The 17,726-nt window shown below is 38.5% G+C and overlaps 2 long non-coding RNA genes across 7 annotated transcripts in view; both read right to left on the bottom strand.

Moving 5' to 3' along the window:
- LOC133092688 (uncharacterized) overlaps nt 1-17,726 on the bottom strand; it is an 86,477-nt gene that overhangs the window by 44,923 nt on the left and 23,828 nt on the right. For 5 of the 6 annotated variants that reach the window (XR_009701106.1, XR_009701109.1, XR_009701105.1 and 2 more), the window contains 3 exons: nt 17,219-17,322; nt 16,896-17,083; nt 15,988-16,139 (listed from right to left, as the gene is read on the bottom strand). This is a non-coding gene — a long non-coding RNA (uncharacterized LOC133092688). Of the gene's footprint in view, nt 1-12,563; nt 12,652-15,987; nt 16,140-16,895; nt 17,084-17,218; nt 17,323-17,726 lie in introns of those variants that run through there. The other variant, XR_009701108.1, reaches the window with a different exon arrangement.
- LOC133092175 (uncharacterized) lies at nt 10,009-11,636 on the bottom strand. The gene is made up of 3 exons (XR_009701031.1): nt 11,401-11,636; nt 10,392-10,535; nt 10,009-10,149 (listed from the first exon to the last, which is right to left on the bottom strand). It is a non-coding gene; the product is annotated as an uncharacterized LOC133092175 (long non-coding RNA).

Below are 17,726 nucleotides of genomic sequence, written 5' to 3'. Positions count from 1 at the left end.
GATTTCTGACTTCTGGACTCCAGAATTGTGCCACAATAAATTTCTGTCGTGTTCATCTAACCAGTAATGGTAATTTTTTACAGCAGCCTCAGGAAATGAATACAAATAGTGTTGCTTATATTCTCTCACTGTCTGACAGAGGTTTTTGTTTTAATTGAGTGAGTGTTCTTTAACTGAAAGCTCTTTTAGTTGTTGCTCCCAGCACTCAGACATGAATATATGGGGATCCTGGGATGAGACACCAAGCTGATTAAAAATTCCTACATGGAAAAAATACCTTTAATACAGTAAAAGGCCCTAGAAAAATACTTAAAACAATTATGACAGACAAAATGCTAATTTTCTTCCCATAAGAGGAACTCTTACAAAACGATAAGAAAAATACCAACAGAAAAAGAAACAAAATGGATGAAGGCTATGAATAGGCAGTTCACAGAAAAAGCTTTTAAACGTAGGAAGACATGCTCAAATTCATTCATCATTAAAGAAGTGCAAATAAAACCAAAGTATCATTTTTTCACCCATCATATTGGCTAAGAGCTGTACTGCTTGATTCTTTTTACTGCATCTATATTTCTCTGTCAATAAAATATTTTAAGAAAACCTACATGTTAAAAATAACATATAACAATAGACTCTGAAACCAGAAACCTGGTTTCAGATCAAGACAAATTTTCTCCTTTATTCAAAATTTACCTAAAATCTTGCTTTATTTCAACCCTTCTGAGATCCTTAGGTAAATGAACTCTTCCTGCTATAATAAGTCCATGAGTATTACACAGAATATGCTTTAAGAGAGGCAAAGCCACCCCCCCCCCCATCATCTTTCTCCTCTTCCCTGTGCTGCCATCAAGAAGAAAGTTGGCATGGATTGTTCAAATTCTACGACTCTTATTGGGTCAAGTTTACTAGCAATTAATGTACATTAAAACGTCACTCATTTTGGGTGTGGGAAGACTGAAACTCTTTCAGCATTCTCTTCTCTCCATGCTGAAGAACTGGAAGGTGTCAGGGCCCATTCCTAGCTGTGTGTGTGTGTGAGTGAGCCCCAGGTTGCAAAATAGTGAGTGGACATAGGGTCTGCTTCTCCCAAAGCTACCCAAGGCCAGCCCAGCCATCCCTTGTCTCTTCTCTCCCTTCAATCACTGACAGGCCAGAGTCTGTTCTCCTTCCTGCTTTCCTTTTGCACAGACACACACAGTGCTCACTACCCCAGCAGTAGTCTAAGCCAGCTCAGTAGTAGGCAGTGAAAACAAGTACCTTCTATCTTGCTGCCTGTGTGCTTCTTTCTGAACACTCTCTGTGTCTTGCTGGATGTGTCAGATTGGCTTTTTGCCTGAAGGTTCTTAGTCCTAACCAGACTGGCCAAAAAGGACTGATGCACGCATTTCAGTTCAGATCACCCAAGCTCTTCTCACTGAGTTCCAGGTCCAAGCCCAGTCAGCAACGAAGGCACACCAGCTACTCCTGGGTGTAAAGCATCAATGCAACTTCCAGACCCTACTTGCCAAATGGGGAGGGGACTTGCTTAGATGTGGCTAAATGGTCAAGAGCAGCTGGCCTGCAGCTGAGGGGACTGAGGAACATAGAAGTGGACTTGGATTTGACTTAACCCACTGCCAGGGCATAGCAGGGTCTCAATAAATGTGGACTGAGGTGATGACTGAGGTTGGAAAGACAAAAGAAACACATAGTGAATACTGTTTTTCACAATATAAGAACATGTCATCAAATACTACATTATGAGATGCAGCTGAATTTATTAGGAGATTGTACTAGTTAGGATAAAGACTATGCTACTGCAACAAAAACATCCACAAATCTGACTGGAAGAGGATAGAAGTTTATTTCTCTCTGGTATAATAACAACCATTTAGTCTAGGCTACCAAAACAGCGCTACTCTGCGAGGTCATTCAGAATCAGTGCTTCTTCCACCACTGCTTAGGGCTACAGTTCCCAAGTTGTCCCAAAGAGCCTCAGTGAGCTCACAGGAGCACCATGGGACGTGTCAGATTTTTGAGAAAAACACAGTGATCCTCAACATCTGATATACACCACATAAACTACTAGCTTGAGGTCGTTCAGTTTCAACATGAGATAGCACTGCTTTCCTTTTGATGACATGAGATATTTCTGAATCTAGGTTTTTGGTGGTTGCTGTGATAAAAAGCAAGTCCTCTAAGAAAATCAGTGTGGAACAGGGGATGGGGCAGTGATGTCCAATCTGATTCCAAGGTTTGAGGAGTTGTGCAGTGCCCCATAGGTATACACATTCCATCACCAAGTGACTGCAGTTGTTTAAGGTAAAATATTTTTCTTTCAGTTTATGCATATTACTTGTTACAAATATCTACTAAATGTTGGGAGACAATTCTCCATGGATCTCTCATGGTTTTGCATATGTTGTAAGCAGAGGCAATGACTGCCTTTGATCCAGGCTATCTTTCAAGGATGCTTGTACAGGTGGTCCTCGAACAACATGGGGGTTAGGGGCGCCATCACCAGTGCAGTCAAAAATCCATATATAATTTTTGACTCCCCCACACCTTAACTACCAATAGGCTACTGCTGACCAGAAGTCTTACCGATAATACAGTCAATTAACACATATTTTATGTTACTTGTATCAATATTATATACTACACATATACTATTATATAATAGTACTACTATTATATGATAATAGTACCATTATACAAAATACATGTACACTATATATACTATTATTGTACTCTTACAATAAAGTAAACTAGAGACTGTATCAATACAAGTTAATGTCATCTGTTTATGAGATTATCTGTCAGTACCTAACATCCATATTGTTGTATATGATACGAAACACTGTAGATACTATATGAATTACTAACTCTAGACATCACAAATGAAAAGATAATGTGTAAAAACAAATTCATATTTATATACAGATATATTTATATACATATATAATAATACAGCAGCAATATGATTACTTCATGGTAAGCTTAGTGTAATTGATACAATTGCTTCACAGTAGCTTAGCTTATACAGTGAATGAATCCTTATAAAAATTTTATGGCATACAGTATTACAGTCATATTCATAATACAGTGTTGGAAACACTGTTACATTTTTAAAAATCCACTTACCTATGGTGACATCCTGATACACAGTTTCTCCAATTAGGAGGGAAGAGAGAGGCATACTGTATGGTAATGTATATAACTTTGAAAGCAAAGTTATAGAACAGTAGGAAAACTAATACATTATTAATTTTATATTAAGTATCACTTACCTTATTCCTATATAAGGTAGGCTAGCCACTTCAATACAAGTCTTGCACCTGATGTTCTACATGATGATATTTAGGCAATGATGATGATATGATGGTGATGACACAATGTCTCATGGTTCTTGCAGTAGTTATTAGATTTTCATAGAAAGACACTCACACACATACATAACAGATAAGTTTATTAACTGTAGCACATGATGACTGTCTACTATTCATTAAGTAGAAGTGGATCATCACAAAGGTCTTCATCCTAGTAGTCTTGATTCACATTAAGTAGGCTGAGGAGGAAGAGAAAGAGGAAGGGCTGGTTTTGCTGTCTCAGTTGTGGAAGAGGTGGAGGAGGTGGGAGGGGAGGCAGGAGAGGTACGCACACGGGGTGTAACTTGACAAAAATACATCCTAATTCCTTTTTTTAAAATGTAGTATAGAGGAGCTATTTATTTACTTTATTTATTTATTTATTTTTGGCCGCGTTGGGTCTTCGTTGCTGTGCACAGGCTTTCTCTAGTTGCGGCGAGCGGGGGCTACTCCGTTGCGGTGCGCAGGCTTCTCATTGCAGTGGCTTCTCTTGTTGCGAAGCATGAGATCCAGGTGCACGGGCTTCAGTAGTTGTGGCACGTGGGCTTAGTAGTTGTGGCTTGCAGGCTCTAGAGCACAGGCTCAGTAGTTGTGGCGCACAGGCTTAGTTGCTCCGCGGCACGTGGGATCTTCCCGGACCAGGGCTGAAACCTGTGTCCCCTGCATTGGCAGGCGGATTCTTAACCACTGTGCCACCAGGGAAGTCCTTACATCCTCATTTCTATCTGACTTTTTTGCTTTTATATTTTTCTAAAAATGTTTCTATAAAGTACTAATCCTTCTTCCACTGTGTGCTTTAGTTTCAGCACCAGTATCATAGAATGGTCCATGTCGTAAAAGAAGTCAAAAGCAGTTTTTAATTATCAGAACCCTTCTGCCAGAGTGTCTAATGTCAATTTGTTTTCTGGCACTACTTCTCCCATGTCTTTTTCCTCATTGTCTGGCGCTGGTTCAGAAGCACTCCTGTACAAGTCATCTCTTGTTAAATCCTCTGGTATGGTGTCTATTAGCTCTTTTTTTTTTTTTTAAGACTTATTTATTATTTATTTATTTAATTTATTTTTGGCTGCACTGGGTCTCAGTTGCAGCATGCAGGCTCTTCATTGTGGCGCGTGGGCTCTTTGTTGTGGTGTGTAGGCTTCTCTCTAGTTGTGGCGTGTGGGTTTTCTCTTCTCTAGTTGTGGCGCACAGGCTCCAGGGTGCGTGGGCTCTGTAGTTGTGGCACGGGGGTTCCAGAGTGCATGGGTTCTGTAGTTTGCGGCACGCGGGCTCTAGCTGAGGCACGTGACCTCATTAGTTGTGGCACGCGGGCTTAGTTGCCCCGCGGCATGTGGGATCTTAGTTCCCTGACCAGGGATTGAACCCTGCATTGTAAGGCGGATTCTTTACCACTGGACCATCAGGGAAGTCCTGTCTATTAGCTCTTGAATTTCTCTGAGATCCCTATCTTGAAACCCTTCACCGCCAACCTTTTTTTTGCCATATCCGCAATCTCTTTCATGATTTCTTTGATTGGTTCTGTCCTAAATCCTGTGAAGTCGGCACCTCTGGACACAGTTTTCTCCAGCAGGAATTTATTGTTTGGGGCTTGATGGTCTTCACAGCTTTTCCTATAATAACAACAGCATCTTCAATGGTATAATCCTTCCAGACTTCCATGATCTTTCTCTACCATAGCACTGACAAGTTTTTCCATGGAGTACCATGTGTAATGAGCCATCAAGGTCCTTAAGATCCCCTGATCTAGAGAATGAATTAGATGTTGTGTTTGGAGGCAAGAAGACCACTTCAGCACCTTCAGTGTTGAACTCATGGGGTTCTGGGTGGCCAGGGGTATTGTCCAAATCAAATAAACTTTAAAAGGCAGTCCTTTACTGGCAATGTAATTCCTGACTTCAAGGACAAAGCATGGATGGAACCAATCTAGAAAAAGGGTTCTCAATGTCCAGGCTTCCTTGCTGTAGTACAACCAAAAGACTGGCATCTGGTGTTTATTTTTTCGCTTCAAGGCTCGGGGGTTAGCAGCTTTATAGATAAGGGCAGTCCTGATACTAAACCCCGCTGCATTTGTGCAAAACAAGAGAGTTAGCCTATCCCTTCCTGTCTTAAATCGTAGTATTCACTTCCCTTCCTTACTAGTAAATGTCCTTTGTGGCTTTTTTTTTCCAGAATAGGGCACTCTTGTCTACATTAAAAACCTGTTCAGCCTATTGTTTCTCCTCAATGATTTTCTTAATCGTGCCTGGGAACTGGTCTGCTGCCTCTTGGTCATCCTCCTGTTATCTTGACATTTTTTTTAAAGCCAAACCTCTTTCTAAAATTATCAAACCAACCTTTGCTGGCATTAAATTGTCCAGCTTTAGATCCTTCACCTTCCTTTTGCTTGAAGTCATCATATAATGACTGCTTTTTCTCAAACCATATTAGTAGGTATGCCTTTCTTATAGCAATCCTACACCTACATAAAAGCTACATTTTCAATATAAAATAAAGTTATTTCACAGAAAGTACATTTTCATGCATACTGGCATAGGTGTAGTGATGCTTTCACGTATTTCCTTTTCTTTTCTTTTTTCTTTTTCTTTTTTTTTTTTACAGTGGTCTTTATGCTGGATTCATTTATCCTGAAATGGCTGGCAACCGCAGCTACAGATCTCAATCTACAGTATACATCAAGCAATTCAGCTTTTTCTTGAAATGTCAAGACTTTGCTTCCTGGGAGCACTTCCAGCATCACTAGTGGCACTTCTAATGAGTCCCATGGGGTTATTCAAGGTTTACAGTATTGCCCTAAACATGAAGAAAAATATGCAAGAACTGCAAGAAATCACTTTTTACTGTGATAAGCAGTTTAGTGGAAAGATGAAGTGCTCACGTGGAGATGATTAGTGTCACATGGCATTTTAAGTGGATACCCACAAAACTTGAGCTCACCACAATATTAAAAGGAGGTTAATTATTATAATAGTACATTATGCACTATAGTTAATTTTATGCAGTTATGATTCAATACTGCACATTTATGTTTGTTTATATTTCTCTCAACTGCAAATGCGCCATGTACTATCTATAAGTCTTTGCATAAGTTTTGATAAATTTTAACTCTTATTAATAGATTTGTGTATATTTTATGGTAGAAAATGATCAAATAGACTAGTATCTATACATATTTTATACATTCATGACATATCTTTTTCTTATTTTTTTCAATATTTCTAGGCTACATGGTTAGTCTGTGAATTTTTCAAATTGTTGCAAATCTCCAAATAATTTTCCAAAATGTTTACTGAAAATAATCCACATATAAGTGGAACTATGCAGTTCAAACTTGTGTTGTTTAAGGGTCAATTGTATCTGATAATTTCTTATTTTGCCTCTCTGATAATTATACATACTTCACTCTGTAACCTTTCAGTATCCAGTCCTATATCACTCTGCCTTGATCAGGCTTTCCCAGTTATAAGCCTGACTTCTCACAATTGCCTATCAGACAAATGGCTTCTAGCCTAGCTGTCTAATACAGCAGTAACTAGCCACATGTCACTACTGAGCACCTGAAATATGGCCATTCTGAAATGAGGTATGTTGTTAGTATAAACTACACACTGGACTTCAAAGACAATATCTCACACACACACAAATATAAAATTCTCATTAATAATTTTTACGTTGATTATATGCTGAAATAATATTTTGGATATATCAGGTCAAATAAAAAATATTATTAAAATTACTTTCATCTATTTCCTTTTTTTAAATATAAATTTATTTATTTTTGGTTGCATTGGGTTTTCGTTGCTGCGTGCAGGCTTTCTCTAGTTGCAGTGCACGGGCTTACCATTGCAGTGGCTTCTCTTGTTGCAAAGCACAGGCTCTAGGCACACGGGCTTCAATAGTTGTGGCACATGGGCTCTAGAGCGCAGGCTCAGTAGTTGTGGCTCACGGGCTTAGTTGCTCTGCGGCATGTGGGATCTTCCTGGGCCAGGGATTGAACCTGTGTCCCCTGCATTGGCAGGCAGATTCTTAACCACTGCACCACAAGGGAAGTCCCATCTATTTCCTTTTTACCTTAATATGGCAACTAGAAAAATTTTAATTGCATATGTAATTCACATTATATTTCTACTGGATAGCACTAGAAAATATATTCCGTGAAAATATCAAAAATATTTTGGGAAAATATGCAATATAGGACATAATAGTTATTAAAAGCATTTCAGATTTTGAGGTGCCTATATATAAAGGTATAAGTCAAAAAGTAAACAAATTAAGAATTTCCAGTGAATTATCTATATCTAATGTACAATCGTGGAAGTCAACTAAGAAATGAATTGCCAGTTAGTTGGGAAATGGAAAAATAGATTGGTATTTCTCCACAAAAGTACTTTAAAAAAGTAAAATCACATCTGGACACTTTTATTTTTAAAAAGATCAGGTTTATTTAAGAAAGGAAAATCTTTGGCTTACTCAGTTTAAAAACAATAGTAAATCATAAAAGGTTGATCAAAAACATCAAGTTCTCCCAAAGAGTCAGAAGTCAAGAAACAGAAAATGCCCCACATTCTTAGCCCACTTCCTGTCCTTAGAAAACAATCTAAGATGAAACACTGTTTGTGAGCAAAAACAGCATGAGTGACATTCTCAAATGCTTGCCTTCAATCCTTAGAGAATTCCTAATAGCATATAGAATATTATATTACAATATAGCTAATAGAATATAGCTCTATTGTCTTAACAGGAAGACATAAACTGAGCTGTGTCTTCTCAAAGGCCAAATAGTATCTTGTGTTCCAAAGGAAACAGGTGTTCTTTAGTGGGTCTAGAGAGGACTACTGACAGGAAACCCTACCAGAAACAGGCAAAATGAGGACCTCTGGTTATCAGAAAATATGAAGTAAAAGAAAACTACTAGACTCCTGAAAAATACAATTTTCCCACTCAGAAAATCCCAATAACACTCCCCAATAGAAGATTAAAGAGCCTAGTCCAAGGACACAGGATCCACTTATAGGTTCAACAAACACACACTCAGTGTCAGACACTGCATGTCAGGCACCATTCTCAGAGCTGAAAATACAAAGTCATATTAAGACATGTTCCCTGCCTCTGAAAACTGAATAGTGTAGTCAGTGAGGCAGGCATGTAAATCAACAGTTACTATCTGGTATACACATTCTGTCAGAAGTTATTTAAGGAGAATATGCCATATATAGTCACAAGGATAGATCTAAATCAGGGGCTCAGCGAACAGCCTGCAGGCCAAATCTGCCCTCATCTGCCATCTGCTTTTGTAAATAAAGTTTTATTGGTTTACGTATTGTCTATGGCTGCTTTTCACTACACAACAGAGTTCAACACACAACAGGTAAGGTAAACAAAGACTAAAATATTTAATATCTGACCCTTCACAGAAAATGTTTGCCAACCTCTGATCTAAATCAAATTGAGGGGTCAGGTAAGGTATCCTGAAGGAGACGAGAGTTAATATAAGTTTTGCAGAATAAGTGAGATTTACCTGAAAAAAGTAATAAGCACCCTTCTCCCTATTACCCATTTTTGAGGAGGCATGGGTGACAGGGCATTCCAGGTTGAGGGAGTGGGCCCATGGAAAGGTAAAGAGGCCTAAAACAGCATAAAGAACTCAATTTTACCCTAGAGAACACAGAAAAGCTGAAGGCAGCTCTCAGCAGAAACACATGGCATTAACAGTGAGTTCTCAATCATAAAAAACACAGCCAGTGTTGGTTCTTAGGCTTTCTCTTAGCCCTGCCTGCCCTCAGGTGAAGCATGCTGTTCCTGACTTCAAGCTAGGAATACACCCGAGTCAAAACCCAGGGTCTGCCTGCTTTGGAGCAGCCAAACCTCGATTCTCTGCTTTGCTACATAGACAGGAGGCCAGCTCTGGCTGAAGTGTGTTACAGTTTCTCTCCAAACCTACTTTCACCTAGACAGACCCCAAGGTGTATATCTGAGAGAATCAAAAGCCTGAGCCCTATCCCTCAATACAGTACACTAAAAGCAAAAGCCCTATTTCAGGGAGTATTAGAACTCATACTCTATTTTAATGATTAAAAAAAATTCGTCCTAATCCCAGAGTACTTCAACAGCCTCTAAACATAAGAAGATCTAATAGAGGTGTATCACATTTCATGAATGAATCTCTGGAATCAGACAAAGGAGAAATCAGAGATGCTCATTCCCTTTTTAAAAGCACTGTTGTCGCCTTTACAAAAAGATTCTCAATGCATATAGATGCATATATCTAATGCATTAAAGCAAGGAATACCTTATAATTAAATTTAGCTCAAAACATCACCGATAATTTTGACAATATACTTTACAATTCAAAGGAAACCGGTTCAAGAAAGATACCAATGCAAAGATAACTTTCACTAGTCTTATACCTCATTTGGAAATCTCACAGATCACATGGTCTTAGTTAATTAAATACTCTTATTTCAGACACAGTGATGTCCACCTGATGCCACAATTTCCATAGAGTGTTCATAAGTTGTTCAGGATCTTTATGTATTCCAACCCAGCAGCCATTAACAAAAATCTTGGTTGCACTAAAATGCAACACCAAAAGCATTTTGTACTTAGTAACCCTATAATAAGCTATAACTAAAGATTAACAATAGTTTTTGCATCTATACACACTCAGCAACAGCTGCAGGAGAAATTTCTTCTAAATTTCCATACTCCTTTCTTCTAAAAATACCAGAATTGGAGAAGGTTGAGCTCCAACTGAAACATAAGCCATCAGAGCTAAATTCTTCACAAGTCCTAGAGCACGGCCCTTGGAATAAATAAAGTACATATTACTCATACTGATTTAACATGCCTATCGAAATTCTTTTCCAAAAATATTTTTCCTTCAATTTGATCTCAGGATGTACTCTTACTTCCTAAGAACAAAATTATAAATAATATCTTAGTTCTAAACTACACTACATAATAAAAACTTGCTTCTAAAAATAATTATACCCTACATAATTACTGTCAGACTTTTTATCCTGAACATAAATTCTAATGCATTACCTCTGGAGTCTCAGCAGGACACACCATTCCCCACAACGTATTATGTAACTGTCTTGGTTTTGCTAGCTTGCCATCTCTACCAACGGAAGGATTTAAACAACACAGGTGAGAAAGAGTAGATGCAAAAGTCAGGCAGTTTAATACCTAGAAAACAATAGTAAATCTTTAAAGTTTGGGCATTTCTGTTTCTCACACTATCATGTTTTTGGCAAATACTAGAATGAAGCAAAGTCATATTTTTACATATAATCCACTCAGTGTTCAATTGTCCCCATCCCTCCTTTCTCCATCCTGCCCTGGATAATCTTATTCACCCCTGTAACTTAACTGACCCTTAGAGCAGGGATGGCAAATACATGACATATAGTTCTAACATACCACGTAAATGTTTTGTTTATGGTCTACCTCCAACCACTAGGATGTTAGTTCCACAAGGGTGGGGAATTTTTATTTGTTTGTTTCATTCTCTGTTGGATTTAAAGAATCCATTTGGGTCATGTCACCATATCAATAAATACTCTAATAACTAAAATATACTCCACTTTCTAACTCTGTGACCAGTGTTTGGTCTACATTTTACCTTACTTCTCTGTAGCCTTAAAGACTCTGGACAATTCAGGACAACTTTAAGAATATCAATTACTCCTGAGACAAGGATCATCAATGGAAAAAATTGATAAGGAAATCCATATTTATCTAGACTCAACAAACCTTTCCACAAAAATAGTAACTTTACAGTGGAAGAATCTAACAGATGCCACTGTGAAGTTAATATTACCAATAATGGGACAAAATGACATCCTGTGACTCCTGATGTGATGCCCTGGGAAGCACACAATATGATCTCTGTATTTGTCCTGCCAAAAAATGCATAAATTGAATCTAATCATGAGGAAATATTGGAAAAGCCCAAATTGAGGATATTCTACAAAATAAATGGCCTATCCTTTTCAAAAATTTCAGTGTTTTGAAACACTGAGGATAAAGACAAGGGAAGATAGGGACTTACCTGGTGGCACAGTGGTTAAGAATCTGCCTGCCAATGCAGGGGACACGGGTTTGAGCTCTGGTCCAGGAAGATTCCACATGCCACGGAGCAACTAAGCCTGTGCACCACAACTACTGAGCCTGCACTCTAGAGCCCGCAAGCCACAACTTGGCTGCATGCCACAACTACTGAAGCTCATGCCCCTAGAGCCCGTGCTCCGCAACAAGAGAAGCCATCGCAGTGAGAAGCCCATGCACTGTAACGAAGAGTAGCCCCCGCTCGCTGTAACTAGAGAAAGCCCGCACGCAGCAACAAAGACCCAAAGCAGCCAAAAATAAATAAATAAATAAAGACAAGGGAAGATAAAAAGAGACTAAAGAGGCATAAAAACAACATGCAATACATGATCCTGGACTAGATTTCTGAACCGGAAAAAAAAAAATGCCATTAAGGACATGATCAGCACAACTGGCAAAAACCTGAATAAGATCGCGAAGCTAATAGTGTTGTACCAAAGTTAAATGTCCTGATTTGGATAACTATACTACAATTGTGTAAGTGAATGTCCTGGTTCTTAGGAAATATACACTGAAGTATTTAGGAGTAAAGGGGCATGAATGCCTGAAATTTACTCTCAAGCGGTCCAGAAAAAAATAAAACGTATATATAGATAATAGAATCCTAAAGTAAATGAGGCAAAGTTAACAACTGGTGATTCTGGGTGCAGAGTATAGGAGAGTTATTTGCAACTTTCCTATAAATTAGAAATGATTTCAAAGTAAAAGGTTTAAAAAAAAAAGGTATCAACTACTCTTTTTCCCTTTATACTAAATAGCACCAGACTAGTATGGTTTTCCTTACTACTGTTTCTTCTTGTTGATGTCAATGAACTCTGGCTGCCTCTAGGTTTCATGTCTGTTTTACAGAGAATTGTCAGGAGAGAAGGCAAGGCAGGGCTGAAGGATTGCACTACACAGTAAACAGCATGGGGTTTGCAACAGCTAAACTGATCTTCAGAGCAGCTTTGTACTGTGTTTTAGGATTAGCAACAGTCAGTAACTTTAAATCTCATGAAAAATACTATGAATACATTTTGCTTGCGCAATACCATTTCCATCATCTCTGGATCTTCAAAATCATGAATAATATGCTCTGAAATATCTCTGTCAGACACAAAATCTAATGCTCTAAAAAAATTAATGATGAAAATGTCTGGGTTAATATATGGTAGGGTTGCCACAATGTGCTGACCGATAGCACTCTTTTTGCACCCTAGGAAAAAAAACATCATTAGAATATGAGGACACAGAGATCGTAGCCATATATAAACATCATAAGAACCATTTTATATACATGTTCATTACATGTATTTCAAAAGAAGCATGTCTCTCATATTTTAAGGAACATCCTATGGCTGCTTTTCAAACCAATGGAACAGGTTTACTCATTTGATGGACAGGCTGGTCATTTGGACCTGAGAGAACTTGCATTATCTACTCTCTCTGTCTGCCAAGATCCTCTAGAATTCCCCAAGACTGTATTTGGAAATGACCTTTGGCTGCAAAACACAGACCCCCAAGTCCTTTCCCCCAACCAAAAAAATTAAAAACTTTGGAACAAAGAAATAAATGAGGGCAAAATAAGAGAGAATATGGATAGACAAATGTGGGAAAAGCTAAGCACAAAATGAAAAATAAATATTAACTCTTAGTTGGTCTGTGAGGTATCGCCACATACGAACAATGTTGCAAAATTAACAAACAGCCTCTCTCATATAAGCTTCTCTTTTCCAATTTTTCCCCCTTTAATTGCAACACAGACAGAAATGAAATAAAAGCTACTAGCTTACACTGCATTACACAACACCTGGTTTCTCAGTTTTAATCAAATTTCTTTCCTTCAATATCAAATTCTATCTTCTTTTGGCCTCATAACCCTACATTATCATGGTCCATCTAATAACAGTTTCTGTTGTCTTCCTCCTCCTACTTCAGGCCTCCTTCCTTACAAACCTTATCCCATCTTACGGATGTTCAGTAACAACTTTACATAAAGGATACGCAAATCTTCATCTTGATCTTTTTCCTGTACCCTCAACCCTCATGTCTCCAATTGCCATTTCATTCTTTCAACTTAGATACCAATTATTCCATTCAGTCTATTATTTGTTTCATCAAAAAAATTTTTCTGAATAAGCAAAACATTAAAGCAGAATGCCTACATCATGCACCACCCAAAATCTTTTGTCTAAAAATGAACTCACTAGGTTCTCTCTAAAAACCAATTCTTGGAAGGTCTCTATTTTATCTAGGACCTCAGAGTAAGAACCATACAATCTTAATTGACTCATTCTCATATTATATCAAACTTATCACTATATCTGGATAATTTTCCTTTCTCTGCCGCTAATTAATTCATTTTGCCCATAGCTGCCATGATAATCTCTCTAACATACTGTGTTCTTACTTTTGCCCTCCATAATCCAGGCCAATGCTTATCAACAAAGAATGCACATCACAGTCACCTGGGGATCTTTTCCGAACACTTGTGCTTGGGCCCCGTTCTACACCCATTCACAAGTAAAAACCATTTTAATTCTTTAAAACACCTATTCTACATGGGATTTTAACTTCAGGCACTTAAACGTCTCTAATATTCAAGACTCCTTCTTTATAAAACTTATAAAAGTGATATTAGACTCTGCAGAACTGTTTGTAAGAGCACAAGACTGGAAACCTAAATGTCCATCAAAAGAGAAATGGTTCAAAAAATTATGCTACATCTACACATGGAATATCACAGCTCAAAAACAATGATCAATTGCTGATCTAAATATATTTTTAAAGGATACCAGCAATCTTCAAACAGGCATATGTTATGCTCCCATTTATAATTTTGTGTTAAGACTATTTATGGATGGATTCATGAGAAATTATCAAAAACAGCTACCACGGGACTTCCTTGGTGGCGCAGTGGTTAAGAATCTGCCTGCCAATGCACGGGACACGGGTTCAAGCCCTGGTCTGGGAAGATCCCACATGCTGCGAAGCAACTAAGTCCATGCGCCACAGCTACTGAACCTGCGCTCTAGAGCCCGCGAGCCACAACTACTGAAGCCTGAGCACCTAGAAGCCTGGGCTCTGAAACAAGAGAAGCCACAGCAATGAGGAGCCCACGCACTGCAACCAAGAGTAGCCCCCGCTCACCGCAACTAGAGAAACCCCACGTGCAGCAACGAAGACCCAATGCAGCCATAAATAAACAACCAAACAGCTACCGCTAGGGCAAAGGAAGACTACTTTTTTTTTTTTTAATTAATTAATTAATTTATTTATTTATTCATTCATTCATTTATTTATTTATTTATTTATTTATGGCTGTGTTGGATCTTCGTTTCTGTGCGAGGGCTTTTCTCTAGTTGCGGCAAGTGGGGGCCACTCTTCATCGCGGTGCGCGGGCCTCTCACTATCGCGGCCTCTCTTGTTGTGGAGCACAGGCTCCAGATGCGCAGGCTCAGTAATTGTGGCTCACGGGCCCAGTTGCTCCGCGGCATGTGGGATCTTCCCAGACCAGGGCTCGAACCCGTGTCCCCTGCATTGGCAGGCAGATTCTCAACCACTGCGCCACCAGGGAAGCCCCGAAGACTACTTTTTATAGTGTACCCTTTTTTGTAATTTTTTGAACTATTTTAATGTGCACATATGCCTTATTCAAAAAAATTTAATAAAAAATGTACATGAAATTAAATAAGAGTTGATTACAACAAATTCCCAATATAGTTGTAAAGATTAAATCAAGCAAACTGAGTAACATAATTGGCACATAGCAAATATTCAAGAAATGCTAGCTGTTATTATATTACATTACTATAAGCAACATGCCTAGGGTAGGCAGCTACTAAGATAGTGCCCGATGATCCCTGCCTACTATTACTGCCTTGTATAATCCCCTCCCTTGAGTATGGACTGGATGTGCTGACTTGCATCTAATAAATAGAACTTCTAACAAAAATTATAGGATGTTGCTTCCAAGACCAAGGTATAAAAAGATGGTGATTTCCAGGAATTCCCTGGCAATCCAGTGGTTAGGACTCGGCGCTTTCACTGCCAGGGTCTGGGTTCAATCCTTGGTTGGGGAACTAAGACCCTGCAAGCCTCGAGGCGCAGCCAAAAAAAAAAAAAAAAAAGGTGACTTCCATCCTGCCCTTATGCTCTACAAATTTTCTTAATTACTCTCTCTGCCAAAGTGAGCTGCCATGTTATCAGTTGCTGTATGGAGGGGAGCCAAACGGCAAGGAACTGATTCCTGCCAACAACCAGGCAAACGAGCCTTAAGATGATGACTGCAGCCCAGACAAATAACTTGACTGAAGCCTTGTGAGAGACGCTTAGCTAAAGGACCCAACTAAGCCACATCCAGAAACTGTGAGATGATAAATGTTGCCACTGGAGTGATTTATTACACAGTAGTAAGTAAATAATAAAATGCCTAGCATATAACACTGATAATATGCTCCAGAAAAACTTTTTGACTAAACATGCAGTCTGGTAACTTACAAAACTAGACCAACAGGAATAAACCCAAACAATATCATGTAATAGTCCATACCTGTCCTCCTCTTGCCAGCATGCTAACCCAGATAGTGGGTCAGAAGAATTCTCCAGACATGATCTACACTCTCCTGTGTAGGCATATTTAGAATCCTTTTTGGCAAACACAAAGGTTGTGTTTGTTGCCATTTTCTCTTGAGCAATCAGAACCTATATGGACAATAAAAGTTACAGCCATAAAACCCACAAGGTCCTTGAAGTAGAAAGAAGAGTGAAATCTGCATCTTAATTTAATCTCATCATACAGGCTCACTGAAACATCAATTCTTGAACTTTACAAACTCCATTTTGCAAAAATGCTCCATAAAAACATACAAGTTCAAACAACTGACCAAATTTCTAGTGCTTATTATATACAGCTAAATAAAACTTTGGTTTATATAAATTCAGCTGTCACCCCCCTAAATAATTCAACTACCACTTTCAGATTATTCTGTAGGAAAGCTTACTTTTTAATTTCAACTTTCATAATTTAAATCTTAATGATAATTGTGTAATTTTTAAAAAATAATGCTACTAGGGCTTTCCTGGTGGTGAAGTGGTTAAGAATCCACCTGCCAATGCAGGGGACATGGTATCGAGCCTTGGTCCGGGAAGATCCCACACGCCGTGGAGCAACTAAGCCCGTGCGCCACAACTACTGACCCTGCGCTCTAGAGCCCACGAGCCACAACTACTGAGCCCACACGCCGCATCTACTGAAGCCCGCGCGCTCCAGAGCCCGTGCTCCACAACAAGAGAAGCCACCGCAGTGAGAAGCCCGTGCACTGCAATGAAGAGTAGCCCCCGCTCGCCACAACTAGAGAAAGCCTGTGCACAGCAACGAAGACCCAACACAGCCCAAAATAATAAACAAATAAAAATAAAATAAATTTATAAAAATAAAATAAAATAACGCTACTATACCTTTTCTGATCCATTAATAATGAAGTAGCCATCAGGATCCAAGAGGCATCCATTTAACTCACAAAGATCATGATCTGCTAAGCCATTTAGTAGACAGTAAATTGAATGCAACATAACTGGAACTTTACCAATAAAAGTTTTCTGATGCTGCATCTGAAGTTGTTCTTCACCTTCTTTAATGACTGTTTCTGTTATAAAGTGGAGCAGAAAATAAAAGCAGATAACAAGTTAATAGTAAGGTAATTGTTAAAACTTTCAGCTGGTTAAAATTGCATTTTCTAAACTGTATTTCAATATCAGCTGCTGGAATAACTCTTTCTTACATGAGATTTCTTAATCTGGCTTCACGTGGCAACACTGGTGAAGCAGCACAATCTCTTATGGGCTTGGAGAGGTAAAGTTGTTCAAACTTCAGCAAATGTCTTGGCTAAAATGAAACCAAAAAACATGAAGAGGGTAAATAATTTTTTTCCATAAAGGTTTTGATGATTCCATTTAAACCACCATTAACATTTTGAGTAGAAGAAACTCTATAAACCGACTAAATCAATCCACTTTAATATGGGTACTCTCCAAAGTCAACAGCCATGTTCCATATACATTAAGTTTTATACTTCATCACTTTCTTAAGGTGTAAGACAAAAAAAGAGTTAATATATCGCAAGTAAGTAAAGACTATACACGTATCATATGCTCTGAATTTATATGAAACAATTAAAATGGATTTGCACTAATGATCTACACAGCCGTTTCATGTGCCCTCTCCTTCATTCAGGTCAGAAGTACAGTTACCAGAAAAAAAAGAAAAGATAAATTTGGACAATTAGAACT

Source organism: Eubalaena glacialis, chromosome 5 (assembly GCF_028564815.1).
Source record: "Eubalaena glacialis isolate mEubGla1 chromosome 5, mEubGla1.1.hap2.+ XY, whole genome shotgun sequence".
Taxonomy (NCBI): domain Eukaryota; kingdom Metazoa; phylum Chordata; class Mammalia; order Artiodactyla; family Balaenidae; genus Eubalaena; species Eubalaena glacialis.
Note: the sequence above shows the minus strand (reverse complement) of the source record. Positions and strands in the feature narration are given on the sequence as shown.